General features: G+C 42.8%; 1 long non-coding RNA gene across 1 annotated transcript in view; it reads right to left on the bottom strand.

Annotated features, from left to right (window-relative positions):
- Nucleotides 1-8,038: 8,038 nt before the first annotated feature.
- The window catches only part of LOC134965514 (uncharacterized), a 115,459-nt gene continuing 102,333 nt past the window's right edge, over nucleotides 8,039-21,164 (bottom strand). Inside the window, exons 3-4 of the long non-coding RNA XR_010188413.1 lie at nucleotides 11,813-12,024; nucleotides 8,039-8,744 (exon numbers count right to left, since the gene is read on the bottom strand). This is a non-coding gene — a long non-coding RNA (uncharacterized LOC134965514). The remainder of the gene's footprint in view (nucleotides 8,745-11,812; nucleotides 12,025-21,164) is intronic.

The raw sequence follows: 21,164 nt of genomic DNA, 5'->3' as shown, positions 1-21,164 counted from the left end.
AGTAAGATTAGCGACCCTAGTGGCCGACACAAACACCGGGCCCATCTAGGAGTGGCACTGCAGTGTCACGCAGGATGTCCCTTCCAAAAAACCCTCCCCAATCAGCACATGATGCAAAGAAAAAGAAAAGAAAAAAGAGGTGCAAGATGGAATTATCCTTGGGCCCTCCCACCCACCCTTATGTTGTATAAACAAAACAGGACATGCACACTTTAACCAACCCATCATTTCAGTGACAGGGTCTGCCACACGACTGTGACTGATATGACGGGTTGGTTTGGACCCCCCCCAAAAAAGAAGCAATTAATCTCTCCTTGCACAAACTGGCTCTACAGAGGCAAGATGTCCACCTCATCTTCACCCTCCGATATATCACCGTGTACATCCCCCTCCTCACAGATTATCAATTCGTCCCCACTGGAATCCACCATCTCAGCTCCCTGTGTACTTTGTGGAGGCAATTGCTGCTGGTCAATGTCTCCGCGGAGGAATTGATTATAATTCATTTTAATGAACATCATCTTCTCCACATTTTCTGGATGTAACCTCGTACGCCGATTGCTGACAAGGTGAGCGGCGGCACTAAACACTCTTTCGGAGTACACACTTGTGGGAGGGCAACTTAGGTAGAATAAAGCCAGTTTGTGCAAGGGCCTCCAAATTGCCTCTTTTTCCTGCCAGTATAAGTACGGACTGTGTGACGTGCCTACTTGGATGCGGTCACTCATATAATCCTCCACCATTCTATCAATGTTGAGAGAATCATATGCAGTGACAGTAGACGACATGTCCGTAATCGTTGTCAGGTCCTTCAGTCCGGACCAGATGTCAGCATCAGCAGTCGCTCCAGACTGCCCTGCATCACCGCCAGCGGGTGGGCTCGGAATTCTGAGCCTTTTCCTCGCACCCCCAGTTGCGGGAGAATGTGAAGGAGGAGATGTTGACAGGTCGCGTTCCGCTTGACTTGACAATTTTGTCACCAGCAGGTCTTTCAACCCCAGCAGACCTGTGTCTGCCGGAAAGAGAGATCCAAGGTAGGCTTTAAATCTAGGATCGAGCACGGTGGCCAAAATGTAGTGCTCTGATTTCAACAGATTGACCACCCGTGAATCCTTGTTAAGCGAATTAAGGGCTGCATCCACAAGTCCCACATGCCTAGCGGAATCGCTCCGTGTTAGCTCCTTCTTCAATGCCTCCAGCTTCTTCTGCAAAAGCCTGATGAGGGGAATGACCTGACTCAGGCTGGCAGTGTCTGAACTGACTTCACGTGTGGCAAGTTCAAAGGGCATCAGAACCTTGCACAACGTTGAAATCATTCTCCACTGCACTTGAGACAGGTGCATTCCATCTCCTATATCGTGCTCAATTGTATAGGCTTGAATGGCCTTTTGCTGCTCCTCCAACCTCTGAAGCATATAGAGGGTTGAATTCCACCTCGTTACCACTTCTTGCTTCAGATGATGGCAGGGCAGGTTCAGTAGTTTTTGGTGGTGCTCCAGTCTTCTGTACGTGGTGCCTGTACGCCGAAAGTGTCCCGCAATTTTTCTGGCCACCGACAGCATCTCTTGCACGCCCCTGTCGTTTTTTAAAAAATTCTGCACCACCAAATTCAAGGTATGTGCAAAACATGGGACGTGCTGGAATTTGCCCATATTTAATGCACACACAATATTGCTGGCGTTGTCCGATGCCACAAATCCACAGGAGAGTCCAATTGGGGTAAGCCATTCCGCGATGATCTTCCTCAGTTGCCGTAAGAGGTTTTCAGCTGTGTGCGTATTCTGGAAAGCGGTGATACAAAGCGTAGCCTGCCTAGGAAAGAGTTGGCGTTTGCGAGATGCTGCTACTGGTGCCGCCGCTGCTGTTCTTGCGGCGGGAGTCCATACATCTACCCAGTGGGCTGTCACAGTCATATAGTCCTGACCCTGCCCTGCTCCACTTGTCCACATGTCCGTGGTTAAGTGGACATTGGGTACAACTGCATTTTTTAGGACACTGGTGAGTCTTTTTCTGACGTCCGTGTACATTCTCGGTATCGCCTGCCTAGAGAAGTGGAACCTAGATGGTATTTGGTAACGGGGGCACACTGCCTCAATAAATTGTCTAGTTCCCTGTGAACTAACGGCGGATACCGGACGCACGTCTAACACCAACATAGTTGTCAAGGACTCAGTTATCCGCTTTGCAGTAGGATGACTGCTGTGATATTTCATCTTCCTCGCAAAGGACTGTTGAACAGTCAATTGCTTACTGGAAGTAGTACAAGTGGGCTTACGACTTCCCCTCTGGGATGACCATCGACTCCCAGCGGCAACAACAGCAGCGCCAGCAGCAGTAGGCGTTACACGCAAGGATGCATCGGAGGAATCCCAGGCAGGAGAGGACTCGTCAGACTTGCCAGTGACATGGCCTGCAGGACTATTGGCATTCCTGGGGAAGGAGGAAATTGACACTGAGGGAGTTGGTGGGGTGGTTTGCGTGAGCTTGGTTACAAGAGGAAGGGATTTACTGGTCAGTGGACTGCTTCCGCTGTCACCCAAAGTTTTTGAACTTGTCACTGACTTATTATGAATGCGCTGCAGGTGACGTATAAGGGAGGATGTTCCGAGGTGGTTAACGTCCTTACCCCTACTTATTACAGCTTGACAAAGGGAACACACGGCTTGACACCTGTTGTCCGCATTTCTGGTGAAATACCTCCACACCGAAGAGCTGATTTTTTTGGTATTTTCACCTGGCATGTCAACGGCCATATTCCTCCCACGGACAACAGGTGTCTCCCCGGGTGCCTGACTTAAACAAACCACCTCACCATCAGAATCCTCCTGGTCAATTTCCTCCCCAGCGCCAGCAACACCCATATCCTCCTCATCCTGGTGTACTTCAACACTGACATCTTCAATCTGACTATCAGGAACTGGACTGCGGGTGCTCCTTCCAGCACTTGCAGGGGGCATGCAAATAGTGGAAGGCGCATGCTCTTCACGTCCAGTGTTGGGAAGGTCAGGCATCGCAAACGACACAATTGGACTCTCCTTGTGGATTTGGGATTTCAAAGAACGCACAGTTCTTTGCGGTGCTTTTGCCAGCTTGAGTCTTTTCAGTTTTCTAGCGAGAGGCTGAGTGCTTCCATCCTCATGTGAAGCTGAACCACTAGCCATGAACATAGGCCAGGGCCTCAGCCGTTCCTTGCCACTCCGTGTGGTAAATGGCATATTGGCAAGTTTACGCTTCTCCTCCGACAATTTTATTTTAGGTTTTGGAGTCCTTTTTTTTCTGATATTTGGTGTTTTGGATTTGACATGCTCTGTACTATGACATTGGGCATCGGCCTTGGCAGACGACGTTGCTGGCATTTCATCGTCTCGGCCATGACTAGTGGCAGCAGCTTCAGCACGAGGTGGAAGTGGATCTTGATCTTTCCCTAATTTTGGAACCTCAACTTTTTTGTTCTCCATATTTTATAGGCAGAACTAAAAGGCACCTCAGGTAAACAATGGAGATGGATGGATTGGATACTAGTATACAATTATGGACGGACTGCCACGGTTAGGTGGTATAAAAAAACCACGGTTAGGTGGTATATATTATAATAATAATACAATTATGGATGGACGGACTGCCTGCCGACTGCCGACACAGAGGTAGCCACAGCCGTGAACTACCGCACTGTACACTGGTTGATAAAGAGATAGTAGTATACTCGTAACAACTAGTATGACACTATGACGACGGTATAAAGAATGAAAAAAAAACCACGGTTAGGTGGTATATATTATAATAATAATACAATTATGGATGGACGGACTGCCTGCCGACTGCCGACACAGAGGTAGCCACAGCCGTGAACTACCGCACTGTACACTGGTTGATAAAGAGATAGTAGTATACTCGTAACAACTAGTATGACACTATGACGACGGTATAAAGAATGAAAAAAAAACCACGGTTAGGTGGTATATATTATAATAATAATACAATTATGGATGGACGGACTGCCTGCCGACTGCCGACACAGAGGTAGCCACAGCCGTGAACTACCGCACTGTACACTGGTTGATAAAGAGATAGTAGTATACTCGTAACAACTAGTATGACACTATGACGACGGTATAAAGAATGAAAAAAAACCACGGTTAGGTGGTATATATTATAATAATAATACAATTATGGATGGACGGACTGCCTGCCGACTGCCGACACAGAGGTAGCCACAGCCGTGAACTACCGCACTGTACACTGGTTGATAAAGAGATAGTAGTATACTCGTAACAACTAGTATGACACTATGACGACGGTATAAAGAATGAAAAAAAAACCACGGTTAGGTGGTATATATTATAATAATAATACAATTATGGATGGACGGACTGCCTGCCGACTGCCGACACAGAGGTAGCCACAGCCGTGAACTACCGCACTGTACACTGGTTGATAAAGAGATAGTAGTATACTCGTAACAACTAGTATGACACTATGACGACGGTATAAAGAATGAAAAAAAAACCACGGTTAGGTGGTATATATTATAATAATAATACAATTATGGATGGACGGACTGCCTGCCGACTGCCGACACAGAGGTAGCCACAGCCGTGAACTACCGCACTGTACACTGGTTGATAAAGAGATAGTAGTATACTCGTAACAACTAGTATGACACTATGACGACGGTATAAAGAATGCAAAAAAAACCACGGTTAGGTGGTATATATTATAATAATAATACAATTATGGATGGACGGACTGCCTGCCGACTGCCGACACAGAGGTAGCCACAGCCGTGAACTACCGCACTGTACACTGGTTGATAAAGAGATAGTAGTATACTCGTAACAACTAGTATGACACTATGACGACGGTATAAAGAATGAAAAAAAAACCACGGTTAGGTGGTATATATTATAATAATAATACAATTATGGATGGACGGACTGCCTGCCGACTGCCGACACAGAGGTAGCCACAGCCGTGAACTACCGCACTGTACACTGGTTGATAAAGAGATAGTAGTATACTCGTAACAACTAGTATGACACTATGACGACGGTATAAAGAATGAAAAAAAACCACGGTTAGGTGGTATATATTATAATAATAATACAATTATGGATGGACGGACTGCCTGCCGACTGCCGACACAGAGGTAGCCACAGCCGTGAACTACCGCACTGTACACTGGTTGATAAAGAGATAGTAGTATACTCGTAACAACTAGTATGACACTATGACGACGGTATAAAGAATGAAAAAAAAACCACGGTTAGGTGGTATATATTATAATAATAATACAATTATGGATGGACGGACTGCCTGCCGACTGCCGACACAGAGGTAGCCACAGCCGTGAACTACCGCACTGTACACTGGTTGATAAAGAGATAGTAGTATACTCGTAACAACTAGTATGACACTATGACGACGGTATAAAGAATGAAAAAAAAACCACGGTTAGGTGGTATATATTATAATAATAATACAATTATGGATGGACGGACTGCCTGCCGACTGCCGACACAGAGGTAGCCACAGCCGTGAACTACCGCACTGTACACTGGTTGATAAAGAGATAGTAGTATACTCGTAACAACTAGTATGACACTATGACGACGGTATAAAGAATGCAAAAAAAACCACGGTTAGGTGGTATATATTATAATAATAATACAATTATGGATGGACGGACTGCCTGCCGACTGCCGACACAGAGGTAGCCACAGCCGTGAACTACCGCACTGTACACTGGTTGATAAAGAGATAGTAGTATACTCGTAACAACTAGTATGACACTATGACGGTATAAAGAATGAAAAAAAAACCACGGTTAGGTGGTATATATTATAATAATAATACAATTATGGATGGACGGACTGCCTGCCGACTGCCGACACAGAGGTAGCCACAGCCGTGAACTACCGCACTGTACACTGGTTGATAAAGAGATAGTAGTATACTCGTAACAATTAGGATGACACTATGACGGTATAAAGAATGAAAAAAAAACCACGGTTAGGTGGTAGGTATATAATAATAAATAATACAATTCTGGTCGGACGGACTGCCTGCCGTGTGCCGACACAGAGGTAGCCACAGCCGTGAACTACCGCACTGTACACTGGTTGATAAAGAGATAGTAGTATACTCGTAACAATTAGGATGACACTATGACGGTATAAAGAATGGAAAAAAAACCACGGTTAGGTGGTAGGTATATAATAATAAATAATACAATTCTGGTCGGACGGACTGCCTGCCGTGTGCCGACACAGAGGTAGCCACAGCCGTGAACTACCGCACTGTACACTGGTTGATAAAGAGATAGTAGTATACTCGTAACAATTAGGATGACACTATGACGGTATAAAGAATGAAAAAAAAACCACGGTTAGGTGGTAGGTATATAATAATAAATAATACAATTCTGGTCGGACGGACTGCCTGCCGTGTGCCGACACAGAGGTAGCCACAGCCGTGAACTACCGCACTGTACACTGGTTGATAAAGAGATAGTAGTATACTCGTAACAATTAGGATGACACTATGACGGTATAAAGAATGAAAAAAAAACCACGGTTAGGTGGTAGGTATATAATAATAAATAATACAATTCTGGTCGGACGGACTGCCTGCCGTGTGCCGACACAGAGGTAGCCACAGCCGTGAACTACCGCACTGTACACTGGTTGATAAAGAGATAGTAGTATACTCGTAACAATTAGGATGACACTATGACGGTATAAAGAATGAAAAAAAAACCACGGTTAGGTGGTAGGTATATAATAATAAATAATACAATTCTGGTCGGACGGACTGCCTGCCGTGTGCCGACACAGAGGTAGCCACAGCCGTGAACTACCGCACTGTACTGTGTCTGCTGCTAATATAGACTGGTTGATATTTAAAGAGATATTAGTAGTATACAACAATACTATACTGGTGGTCAGGCACTGGTCACCACTCCTGCAGCAAAAGTGTGCACTGTTAATTAATATAATTGTACTCCTGGCTCCTGCTAACAACCTGCAGTGCTCCCCAGTCTCCCCCACAATTAATTATAAGCTTTTAATTTATACATTGATGACTGTGCAGCACACTGGGCTGAGCTGAGTGCACACAGACTGAGTCACACTGTGTGACTGACTGTGCTGTGTATCGTTTTTTTTTTCAGGCAGAGAACGGATATAGCAGAGAGAAGTGAACGGATATATTATATTAAATAAAAGTTAACTAGCAACTGCACTGGTCACTGACTGTGGTAAACTAACTCTGTCTGCGACTCTGCACAATCTCTCTCTATCTAATCTATCTATCTCTATTCTAATGGAGAGGACGCCAGACACGTCCTCTCCCTATCAATCTCAATGCACGAGTGAAAATGGCGGCGACGCGCGGCTCCTTATATAGAATCCGAGTCTCGCGATAGAATCCGAGCCTCGCGAGAATCCGACAGCGTCATGATGACGTTCGGGCGCGCTCGGGTTAACCGAGCAAGGCGGGAAGATCCGAGTCGCTCGGACCCGTGGAAAAAAAAGTGAAGTTCGTGCGGGTTCGGATTCAAAGAAACCGAACCCGCTTATCTCTAGTGCTTATCATTATGAATACCATCCCTTAGCACTCAGAAGGGTTAATGATGCAGTGTCTTTAAAAATAAAAATCACTGCTTGAGCTGTCACTGCTCACCGCTTTGCAGGAGGCATGTAAAAATGGCACACACTGTACTGTAACTGCTAATCAGAGCTTTGACAGTTCCCTGTATTCAGTTTTACACTGTATACCCTCCCTTTCTGCAGGGAAATGGTATAATGTGAAGGTTGGGTTAGCGGAACATAAACCGCTATTTAATAATGTTATAAAATAACATCCCAAGGCTCAATTACAATCACTGGAATTGACATGTTTTATTTCACTTTGCTTCCCCCTAGTGGTGCACATCACCCAAAGTGTTTCCATTCACTATAAGAACATATAGATTTGAAGTAAACATATACGGCAGCACAACTGTTCTATATAATAATTTATTAGCATTTTGGTTGTTTATTATATTCTTCTATTCTTCCGTTGACATTTAAATCAGACATTACTAACAGAAATGCTGAGTTATGCAATATATGCAAGACTATTAATGTAAATGTTCACTCACAATACTGTGCAATGGATTACATTTGCCTTCTGCATAGTGATCATGAATTGGTGGTTGTTGACAAATGAATTTATGAGTGAGTAGCTCTATATTAATAATATTACATGCAGGATTAACACTTTTAACACTGAAGATGACTGCTGATGTATTCTTCACCCATCTGCTTTTTTAAGAAGATACAGTTGTTGCGCCAATAAATTTTGTTATTGTCTCCCTTTCTCTCTCTCTCTCAGTCCCCGACCCCTTTTCTTGCTCTCCCAATTCTGTGTCTCTGTGTGACGGGTAAGAACATCTCTCTGAATTAAATTTATAAACGATGGTGAATTCAGGACCAGAGGAGAGCTAATCAAATTGGATTTTTTAGTTTCAGACTTCAGTGCTTTTTGTTTGGTCTAGATTATCAGAATCTTTATTAGATAAGCTTGAATTGGCAACATTTGTAGGTGCTGCAAGCTTCTACGTGATATCCATCTGTAACAAACGCACTGCTCCCTGCGGCTCATGAAAGAAAATGCCAAGCTCAGCTCACACAACCTGGGGTAATTGTCTTTCATCACATTATTCTTCGGCGGCAGTTCTAAATAAACAGGTCATTGTAATAATTCTGAAATTAAAAAAAAAAGGGGAAAAAACTGATGGTATTAAATGCCACGAGTTTATAATGTTTACTGCATTGGCTACTGACCAAAAAAAAAAAGGAGATACTGTACTTTACCTCTATAATTACATAAGGAAAAACTATTAAATACATAGTTGGGGCACTTACTGTTGACATTGTAGCTTTCTTTTTTCCAATTTAAATTGACATACTGCAAATCAAAACACCTGAGTATATACTGTATATGCTAGTATAATCCAGAAAATAAAGAATGCTTGGCCGTAAATAAATAAATAATTATTTAATTTATTTATTTATTTTTAAACATAGGGGATATTCAATTAGTGCCACCAGTTTGCAGGTCGATTTAACATTTTGAATTGTCGTAAAATCCGGCTAGGTCCAAACCACGTGGATCAGCGAATTCGCCACCGATGCAGGTGTTTTGTCAAGTTTGTGGGCGTTTGACAGTTTTATGTTCTGTTTCGCCCATGCCAATTCAACCCCCCAAAAAATTGAAAAGACATGTCGAAAATGGAGCAAAAACCTATCTATAACATCTGTGATTGAATAGCCAATGGTCGAATTAGTGCCAGTTTTCCAACTGTCAGAAAACTCAGCACAAATTGAATATCCCCCATAGTATCTTTGTCTATTTCACAACATAATCACCTCCTTCATTTAAGCAGTTATCATAATAGTCCAGAAGCTTTAGAATACCCTTGTTGTACTAGGCTGCCATCAGTCTATTGGGGATCAGGTCAGGATCTTGGTGGTCAGGAGCCCTGCAGTCAAAAACCGATGTCAGCATCCCAACAGTACTTGGAATGCTGACGCCGTGGCATCCTGAGTAGGGTCACAAGTCCGGCATCGGAATCCCGACCACCAGGATCCCGATCTAGTGTGTGCCGGCCCACCTGAAAGATAAGCCGTGGGGTGGAGGTAGGCTTGGACTGCGTGGGAAGGGTTAAGGTTACGCTGTGGGGAGGGTTGGGTTAGGATTAGGCTGTGGGGAGGGGGAATTAGGTTTAGGCATTCCTGGGGAGGATTAGGGTTAGGCTGTCGGGGGGGGGGAGGGTTAGGTTTAAGCGGTGGGATGGGTTGGTTAGGCTTAGGCTGCTAGAAGAGAGAATTATTGTTATGGGGCCATTGGATGGAGGTAAGTATATTTACCTTCCCCCTGTCAGGATTCTCATATCGGAATGCTGCAGTTGGTATTCTGACTGCCAGCATCCCGGCCACTGGTATTTCAATCCCAACACAGCTATTGAACCAGTTGTTGACTGAAAGTTTCAACTCAACAACATTCCCAAGACATTTTCTGCCCCCGGAACTCTTTGAGCATAGTGAAAAGCTGAAACTCGCTTGGAGCAAGGTCCAGACTACAGGGGGATGACCATAAAACTCCCACCCAAAAACTGTGATGGGCGTCCCCATTGAACTTCGTCATGTACATTTGTTCATCCATTATTGAACATTTCACACCACTTTTTCACCATCACTAGATGACTGCTTTAATTGAAAATAAATTTTGGCAACATAGAGCTCACTTTAGCAATGTACAACATCACCAAAAATAACCATAACAGCAAACTGAGCACTTAAAATGCAAGTTAGAGAGACCATCCAACCATGAATTGGAAAGACTGCATAACCTGCACAGCAGGAATGCGCAAATGGTATTTATTTTCTCTATTAACCTTTTGTGTATTTTTTTTAATATATATATATATATATATATACATACAGTATATATGTTACATTTTGATAACAATTATATGTACTGAACTGTAGAAAAGTACAGTTCTTAGTTTCGTACTATATTCATTAGTACAGGTTGAGTATCCCATATCCAAATATTCCGAAATACGGAATATTCCGAAATACAGACTTTTTTGAGTGAGAGTGAGATAGTGAAACCTTTGTTTTTTGATGGCTCAATGTACACAAACTTTGTTTAATACACAAAGTTATTAAATATATTGTATTAAATGACCTTCAGGCTGTGTGTATAAGGTGTATATGAAACATAAATGAATTGTGTGAATGTAGACACACTTTGTTTAATGCACAAAGTTATAAAAAATATTGGCTAAAATGACCTTCAGGCTGTGTGTATAAGGTGTATATGTAACATAAATGCATTCTGTGCTTAGATTTAGGTCCCATCACCATGATATCTCATTATGGTATGCAATTATTCCAAAATACGGAAAAATCCCATATCCAAAATACCTCTGGTCCCAAGCATTTTGGATAAGGGAGACTCAACCTGTACTTCGTCGGGAAGCCTTTTGCTGCAGTAACATACCTCCCAACATTGTTGGCCAGTGGGTCGGGACCTTTGGCATTCCGAAAGCGCGCCGCTCAGAAAAGGGGTGGAGCCCAGGGAAAAGGGGAAGAGCCTTGTGTCACTTCCTTTTCTGTCACTGTGGGGGCTTGCCCAGCTCTTTCCGTTATGCTGAGCTGCCAATAGGCTCTCTCTACACTGAGTATAGATGCTGTGTGCTTGTGCACAGCGTCTATTCACCTGCTGCTTACCCACTACTCTACATAGTTTGGGCTCCCCCAACTGCTCCCCCATCCTCACTGCAGTACACTGATGTATTTGCTACTAATTAAAGTGCCATTGATCATATAAATTAGTCTCACACCTTTTGCTGTCATACATCCCCACAGTATAACACTAATTGGATGCTTCACAGCAGGTGTTGTGCACTCAGGTAGCAAATTTTCTCCAATTCTTCTGCAGACATATTTCATGCCATCACTAGTAAATATAGATATTCTGGTTTTGGCTCTCCAGATGACACTGTTCCATGGTTTTTCTAACCAATTAATATGCTTTTTAGCCCATTGTAATCTTTTTTCTTTTTGTTTGAAAGATAAAAGTGACTTTTTCCTTGGGATTCTGGCGTTTAATCCAAAATATTGAAGTCTGCATCAAACAGTCCTGGCACTGGCATTTACACCACATTAACGTAAATCATTTGCCTCAGATTATTTTTTTCTGTATCTCAAGCACAGTTTTTTCATTCTTCTATCACAGCAAGGTGTTGCGGATCTTTTCTTACCTTTACCAGTTTGCTTTTGAATGGACTGAGTCTGTTGATACTTATTCCACAGTTTTGAAATTCCTCCTTTGGTTATGTTGCCACCTACTTTTCTTAAACTTTTGTTGTAAGTGTTACCGTCTTCATGTAAAATAATTATTTTGTATCTCTTTCTAGGCAACCAGTCAGCTCTCTTTATTTTGCTTGTCATCCTAAATAAGTTGCACAACTTACTGCAGGAAATTAAAGTAAAATAAATGTATAAAACATAGCAACCAAAAATCAAACTAAATAATATGTTTTATTATCAATTCTGGTAGAAATAAATGTGAGCTTACTCATGCTAACACCTTATTGGATCCATGTTGTGGCATTGCAACACTTGATTGGCTCTTAGAATAAACATTCCTATTGCTCAGTTTTGAGTTGAAGAAATAGCCACTCTTTACATAAAGTATCCCTATCTTTATTTAGCTATAACTTTTTATGTCATAAAGATAATTCATTGCGGTGAACTGCATTATATTGTCTATAAAATTATCTTTCCAGTGATACATACCTTCATAGGATTTTATTAAAAAATAATGCAGTTATACACAATTAAACCCTAAAAACACACAGCTTGGAATGCCATAGACTCATTTTTCTTAATTAGCTTTTTTAATATGCTATTTTCTACATATTCTGACAGACAGAAATTTTAAAATGAATCCACTCACTACTTGTTGATAAAAGCTTAGCCAAATTGAGGAAAACAGAAAAGGTGTATGTGGACACACATCAAATCATTGATAAAAATCAATAAAAATCTATAACAACAGCTAAAGTCATGTTATTTTTACAATACAAAATAAAAAAATTGGATTTAAAATCCGAACCGACTCGGACCGTGACTCGGTTTGGATCAAGCCTCCTCAGGGGATCCGGACCAGGTTTGGTTCAGTTTGGATCCACAAAATTTGGGTGGATTTGGATTACTGGAGAACTGAGCCACACATCTCTACTCTCAACATTATGTAATTCAAAAGGGGATCCTGAAAAAGGGGGGCATGTTGTCATAGCACACCCTAGTTTTCATCACTCAGGGGGCCCTCCCCAGCACTCTGAAAGATGCTGAGGTTCCCCCAGGCTCTCTCCGCACTCTGATCAGATGCAGGGAATATGCACATGGTATCTATTCACCTGTGGCTTGGCTATGGGATGAGAGTGTTTTTCCCAACTTTCATTGGGTTCAGTATGAAATCCCGACGGCAGTATGTGACAGCAGGGAAAGCACTAGAAAGCCCCTTGCTGCACTCACCACACTGCGGGCATGGTTTTCTCCACTAGACGGGATTCTGGCAGAGGCATTGTGTCTGCCGGGATCCTGACTAGTGTTTTTTTAACCGCTTCCCCTTTCATTTCCCGCAGAACACTGCAGCACGCAAGTGGGAGAGCTGGACAGTCACCAAAAAGCATCCCTCTTTAATATTTCCTTCCTGTGCAGAAATTATATTTGTCTTCCTACTCCCATCCTACACTTTCAGTTGGAGCACCATAGCATTATCTTAGATGAAGTCATGGCATTCCAATCTGATCTATTCTTCCAGGTTACCAAAAACAGAGAGTCTGTAGGGAACCTGGAGAAAAATAGGGATGTAGTTATGTGACCGTCGGTCAGGAGACCGCTGGTCACAATACCGGTGCCTACATCCCGCCCCCTCACTATCCCGACGGTCGGCATGCCAATCAACAGGGACTATTGCCACTCGTTGGCGTCCATGACACCCATAGAGTGGGAACAGGATCTTTGGCAAACTCAGCTCACCGCTGAACCTGCAGCATGGCAAGCCCGCAAGGGGCTTCGTTTCACTCATACCCCCCCGCCAGCCATCTAAATGCTGGGATCCCACCTTCGGTATTGTTGTCTCCTGATTAACAGTCACACATACCCAACCTGAAAAATATAGTGACTTGGTCCCTATGCTTCTAATCTAACCCTAGGCAGAGCACCAAACTTCTGATAGAATTCTGATACAAAAGGTTTTATTCCCAAAGCACTTATTTATTCACATTTACTAAAATTACTTATATAGTATCAACATATTCTGTTGTGCTTAACAATTGCTTGTTCAGTTTACTAGTGGTGATAATGCAATATGCAAAGATGTAAAATGATGAGGGAATACAGCAAGCATTTTGCAATAATGGGTTTTTAAAAATAAACAGGTGCGGGAGGCACACATTCACACACACACACACACACACACACACACACACACACACACACACACACACACACGTTTATCATCAAATGGTAAACTTTATTAACACTGTTGCAATTAGTGGGGAAATATACTTCTATATTGCAAAACTACAAACAGATTTAATTAATAATAAGTATAAACCATCTTGGTGTGAGAGGTCTTCCTAGTAACATTGATTGCTGTGTGCCAATTAGAATAATGCTCTTTACACATACGTGGTGTTAAGGGGACAGAGTGAATGGGAGGGGGGAAGGGGGGAGACCATTTTTGGGGAGGCTACATGAATTCGCGCACAGCCGCTCCAAAATTTAAATAGGCGGCAGACTGCCTGACAGCTCAGCCAGGGGTCAACCTTAGTTCCGAAGCGTCTCCGATCTAATTGTGGATGCAGCCTCACACATGCTGGGCAACCTTGCCCTGTGCTGGGCGGCCCCCAGCATGTGCGGAGATGAATGCAGATCTGGTTGTGAATGTCAGTCTTATTGCTTATTCCAGATGTTGTATCTGCAATCTTGTGCAAAATCAATCAATGTTGGTGTTAGGTCCTCTAATTTTGCTGTTTCCCACAGTGGTATATCAGGGTCGATTAGCATTAACTGCGATATGGACTTGAATATTTTTGCCCAATATTGTCACGATTATTTGCATTTTTAATTTTATATTCTCTGCTATACTGAAATAATTGTTGCATATCATACTTACCTACTCTCCAGGAAGCTGCAGGAGACTCACACTTTTTCGGGTAAGCTCCCTACTACCTAGAAGCGTGGGTAGGTCTACCGCATCTCACCCACCTTCCTAGAGAAGTGGTTAAGATGGGGAGATAATGCCATGTTTAGCAAGTATGCATGGAGGGGATGGGGCTAAATGACGCAATTTGCTTCATTCAGCCCTGCCCCCTCCAAGTGGTCCCAGCAATTGTGGCATTTTACCACTACAGGGGCTAATAGCGGAACTTGATAGCGGCAACTGGTCTCCAGGCCTCTCCTGGAGATAACTTATAAACTGATAAGTATGTTGCAGGTACAGCAGTTGCATTAACATCCTATCCCTGAGAAGTCCATGCAGACAGTTTTTCAGTTGTCCGAAAAGGCTGTACTGCTCTGTGTATGTCCTATCTCTGCACAGCAGACTGTGTATACTGTATATATAATTTCTAGCGCCCTCAGATCTGTTTGATATATATAAATATATATATATATTAGAGATGAGAGGGTTCGGTTAGTTGAGATCCGAACCCCCCCGAACTTCACCTATTTTACACGGTTCTGAGGCAGCCTCGGATCTTCCCGCCTTGCTCGGTTAACCCGAGCGCGCCCGAACGTCATCATCCCGCTGTTGCATTCTCGCGAGATTCGTATTGCATATAAAGAGCCGCGCGTCGCCGCCATTTTCACTCGTGCATTGGAGATGATAGCAAGAGGACGTGGCTGCGTTCTCTCAGTTTCTGTGTTCAGTGTGTTGCAAATATCTGTGCTCAGTGTGCTGCAAATATCTGTGCTCAGTGTGCTGCAAATATCTGTGCTCAGTGTGCGGCAAATATCTACGTTCTCTACCTGAAAATGCTCCATATCTGTGCTGCATTGTAGTATATAGTAGGAGGACAGTGCAGAATTTTGCTGACCACCAGTATATATACAGCAGTACGGTACAGTAGTCCATTGCTCTACCTCTGTGCCATCAAGTATACTATGCGTCCATATCTGTGCTGCATTGTAGTTGTGTGCAGTATATAGTAGGAGGACAGTGCAGAATTTTGCTGACCACCAGTATATATATAGCAGTACGGTACAGTAGTCCATTGCTCTACCTCTGTGTCGTCAAGTATACTATTCATATCTGTGCTGCATTGTAGTTGTGCGCAGTATATAGTAGGAGGACAGTGCAGAATTTTGCTGACCACCAGTATATATATATAGCAGTACGGTACAGTAGTCCATTGCTCTACCTCTGTGTCGTCAAGTATACTATCCATCCATATCTGTGCTGCATTGTAGTTGTGCGCAGTATATAGTAGGAGGACAGTGCAGAATTTTGCTGACCACCAGTATATATATAGCAGTACGGTACATGTAGTCCATTGCTCTACCTCTGTGTCGTCAAGTATACTATCCATCCACATCTGTGCTGCATTGTAGTTGTGCGCAGTATGTAGTAGGAGGACAGTGCAGAATTTTGCTGACCACCAGTATATATATAGCAGTACGGTACAGTAGTCTATTGCTCTACCTCAGTGTCGTCAAGTATACTATCCATCCATATCTGTGCTGCATTGTAGTTGTGCGCAGTATATAGTAGGAGGACAGTGCAGAATTTTGCTGACCACCATATATAGAAGTACGGTACAGTAGTCCATTGCTCTACCTCTGTGTCGTCAAGTATACTATCCATCCATATCTGTGCTGCATTGTAGTTGTGCGCAGTATATAGTAGTGATGTGCACCGGAAATTTTTCGGGTTTTGTGTTTTGGTTTTGGATTCGGTTCCGCAGCCGTGTTTTGGATTCGGACGCGTTTTGGCAAAACCTCCCTGAAAAATTTCTGTCGGATTCGGGTATTTTTTTACAAAAAATCCTCAAAAACAGCTTAAATCATAGAATTTGGGGGTCGTTTTGATCCCATAGTATTATTAACCTCAATAACCATAATTTCCTCTCATTTTCAGTCTATTCTGAACACCTCACACCTCACAATATTATTTTTAGTCCTAAAATTTGCACCGAGGTCGCTGGATGACTAAGCTAAGTGAGCCAAGTGGCCGACACAAACACCTGGCCCATCTAGGAGTGGCACTGCAGTGTCAGACAGGATGGCACTTCAAAAAATAGTCCCCAAACAGCACATGATGTACCATACTGCTATATATATATATATATATAGTTATACTGGTGGTCAGCAAACTGTGCAAAACTGAAATGCACCACAGGTATGGATGGATAGTATACTTGACGACACAGAGGTAGGTAGAGCAGTGGACTACTGTACCATACTGCTATATATATAGTTATACTGGTGGTCAGCAAACTGTGCAAAACTGAAATGCACCACAGGTATGGATGGATAGTATACTTGACGACACAGAGGTAGGTAGAGCAGTGACCTTCTGTACCGTACTGCTATATAGTGTATACTGGTGGTCAGCAAACTGTGCAAAACTGAAATGCACCCCAGGTATGGATGGATAGTATACTTGACGACACAGAGGTAGGTAGAGCAGTGGACTACTGTACCGTACTGCTATATATAGTTATACTGGTGGTCAGCAAAATTCTGCACTGTCCTCCTACTATATACTACAATGCAGCACAGATATGGAGCATTTTTCAGGCAGAGAACGTATAATACTGGTGTCACTGGTCACTGGTCAGCAAAACTCTGCACTGTCCTCCTACTATATAATACTGCTGGTCCCCAGTCCCCACAATAAAGCAATTAGCACACTGAGCACAGATATTTGCAGCACACTGAGCACAGTCAGATATGGAGCGTTTTTCAGGCAGAGAACGTAGATATTTGCACTTGCAGCACACTGAGCACAGATATTTGCAGCACACTGAGCTCAGTTATTTGCAGCACAATTTGCATCCCACTGAACATAGAAACTTAGAGGACGCCAGCCACGTCCTCTCACGATCATCTCCAATGCATTAGTGAAAAATGGCAGCGACGCACGGCTCCTTATATAGAAAACGAATCTCGCAAGAATCTGACCGCGGGATGATGATGTTCGGGCGCGCTCAGGTTAACCGAGCAAGGCGGGAGGATCCGAGTTGCTCGGACCCGTGAAAAAAAAGGTGAAGTTCGGGCGGGTTCGGATCCCGAGGATCCGAACCCGCTCATCACTAGTATATACAGTAGTAGGAGGACAGTGCTGAATTTTGCTGACCACCAGTATATATATAGCAGTACGGTACAGTAGTCCATTGCTCTACCTCTGTGTCATCAAGTATACTATCCATCCATATCTGTGCTGCATTGTAGTTGTGCGCAGTATATAGTAGGAGGACAGTGCAGAATTCAGTCAGTGGACTGCTTCCGCTGTCACCCAAAGTTTTTGAACTTGTCAATGACTTCTGATGAATGCGCTCCAGGTGACGTATAAGGGAGGATCTTCCTACGTGGTTAACGTCCTTACCCCTACTTATTACAGCTTGACAAAGGCAACACACGGCTTGACACCTGTTGTCCGCATTTCTGTTAAAATAATTCCACACCGAAGAGGTGATTTTTTTTTGTAATTTGACCAGGCATGTCAATGGCCATATTCGTCCCATGGACAACAGGTGTCTCCCCGGGTGCCTGACTTAAACAAACCACCTCACCATCAGAATCCTCCTTTTCAATTTCCTCCTCAGCGCCAGTAACACCCATATCCTCATCCTGGTGTACTTCAACAGTGACATCTTCAATTTGACTATCAGGAACTGGACTGCGGGTGCTCCTTCCAGCACTTGCAGGGGGCGTGCAAATGGTGGAAGGCGCCACCTCTTCCCGTCCACTGTCAGGAAGGTCAGGCATCGCAACCGACACAATTGGACTCTCCTTGGGGATTTGTGATTTAGAAGAATGTACAGTTCTTTGCTGTGCTTTTGCCAGCTTAAGTCTTTTCATTTTTCTAGCGGGAGGATGAGTGATTCCATCCTCATGTGAAGCTGAACCACTAGCCATGAACACAGGCCAGGGCCTCAGCCATTCCTTGCCACTCCGTGTCGTAAATGGCATATTGGCAAGTTTACGCTTCTCATCAGACGCTATTAATTTAGATTTTTGGGTCATTTTACTTAACTTTTGTTTTTTGGATTTTACATGCTCTCTACTATGACATTGGGCATTGGCCTTGGCAGACGACATTGATGGCATTTCATCGTCTTGGCCATGACTAGTGGCAGCAGCTTCAGCACGAGGTGGAAGTGGATCTTGATCTTTCCCTATTTTACCCTCCACATTTTTGTTCTCCATTTTTTAATGTGTGGAATTATATGCCAGTAATATATCAATAGCAATGGCCTACTGTACCGTACTGCTATATATATATACTGGTGAACAGCAAAATTCTGCACTGTCCTCCTACTATATACTGCGCACAACTACAATGCAGCACAGGTATGGATGGATAGTATACTTGATGAAACAGAGGTTGAGCAATGGCCTGCATGTACCGTAGTGCTATATATATACTGGTGGTCAGCAAAATTCTGCACTGTCCTCCTACTATATACTGCGCACAACTACAATGCAGCACAGGTATGGATGGATAGTGTACTTGACGACACAGAGGTAGAGCAATGGACTACTGTACCGTACTGCTATATATATACTGGTGGTCAGCAAAATTCTGCATTGTCCTCCTACTATATACTGTGCACAACTACAATGCACCACAGGTATGGATGGATAGTATACTTGACGACACAGAGGTAGAGCAATGGCCTGCTGTACCGTACTGCTATATATATATATATACTGGTGGTCAGCAAAATTCTGCACTTTTCTCCTACTATATACTGCGCACAACTACAATGCAGCACAGGTATGGATGGATAGTATACTTAAAACAAAATATTTCCCACAAAGTGGAGAAGGTAGAGGCGCTGATATTAGAATGTAATAAATTAATAATTAGGATACATCATATATCAATATTAAAATACACCGTATATCAATATAAATAATTTATATTTATTGAATCAATAAATTACCGGACGGTAAAGAATAAAATATACCCCACTATTCAAACAAACACATTAAATACATTTAAAAAGAACTGCAATATAGGTGTCCTTTATAAGGTTTTTTTTAGTGTCCAAATGCTGATAAATTATTTCACCTGAAGAAAAAAGCCCGATCATGATTTTATATACAGTCCTCCCGGCCGCTGGTAGTTATTCCTTTATATGCGGACATATCTCGAGGTACAGTAATAATCTTTTACTTATTTGTAGCTGGTGAGAGATGGTAAGAAATAATAAGAACTCACCAATAATGTAAATTTACACTCTGCTGTTTGTCAGATGTATCTCAATCGGCATATCACGTAAGAGCCTGTAGTCTCCTCTCTCTGATCACGGGCTAGTGATTAGCAATGTGGAAACTTTTTCAGCAACAATGTTCCAGGTAGAACACAATGTAGCGGTGAGTATTTAGCCGCTCTCCGTGTCGGAGTGCACGCCGCACACGGACCACAAGCAGGCACTGTCCCTTCCTCGGACACCACGTTTATTTGCAGGGTGATTATAGAAAGTTCCTCTCCTCAATGCAGGAGAATGAATAGAAGTCGGCCTGTAGTATACAATTGCTGGTTAACGCGTGTCCCCGCCTTAGGGTCCCGTCGGCGGCTTCATCAGAATGTAGTAAGGCAGTCTGTGTAGGGGTGTGTTTTTTAAACTGTTTGTGCTTCCAAGCACATATGTATGTAATTAGTATTAAGACTCCTTAATCCAACTGATACAGTGTTTTTCTTAAAGCAGCAGTCTCCTCAAAAAGTTATAGTCCTTATACAACTCCTGCCACTTCATAAAAAATAATAAATAAATAAACAGACAATAAACAATACATATATATGAACTTGCTTGTGTGTGTTTTAATATTTAACATCCCATTTTATTTTATTATTATTATTTTTGGATGTATTATTTCTGGTGGTCAGCAAAATTCTGCACTGTCCTCCTACTATATACTGCGCACAACTACAATGCAGCACAGGTATGGATGGATAGTGTACTTGACGACACAGAGGATGAGCAATGGACTACTGTACCGTACTGCTTTAAATATACTTGTGGTCAGCAAAATTCTGCACTGTCCTCCTACTATATACTGCGCACAACTACAATGCACCACAGGTATGGATGGATAGTATACTTGACGACACAGAGGTAGAGCAATGGACTACTGTATTGTACTGCTATATATATACTGGTGGTCAGCAAAATTCTGCACTGTCCTCCTACTATATACTGCGCACAACTAAAATGCAGCACAGGTATGGATGGATAGTATACTTGACGACACAGAGGTAGAGCAATGGACTACTGTACAATACTGCTATATATATACTCGTGGTCAGCAAAATTCTGCACTGTCCTCCTACTATATACTGCACACAACTACAATGCAGCACAGGTATGG

Source organism: Pseudophryne corroboree, chromosome 10, assembly GCF_028390025.1.
Source record: "Pseudophryne corroboree isolate aPseCor3 chromosome 10, aPseCor3.hap2, whole genome shotgun sequence".
In the NCBI taxonomy this organism is placed as follows: domain Eukaryota; kingdom Metazoa; phylum Chordata; class Amphibia; order Anura; family Myobatrachidae; genus Pseudophryne; species Pseudophryne corroboree.
The sequence above is the reverse complement of the archived record's forward strand: the minus strand, read 5'-3'. Positions and strand labels throughout refer to the sequence as shown.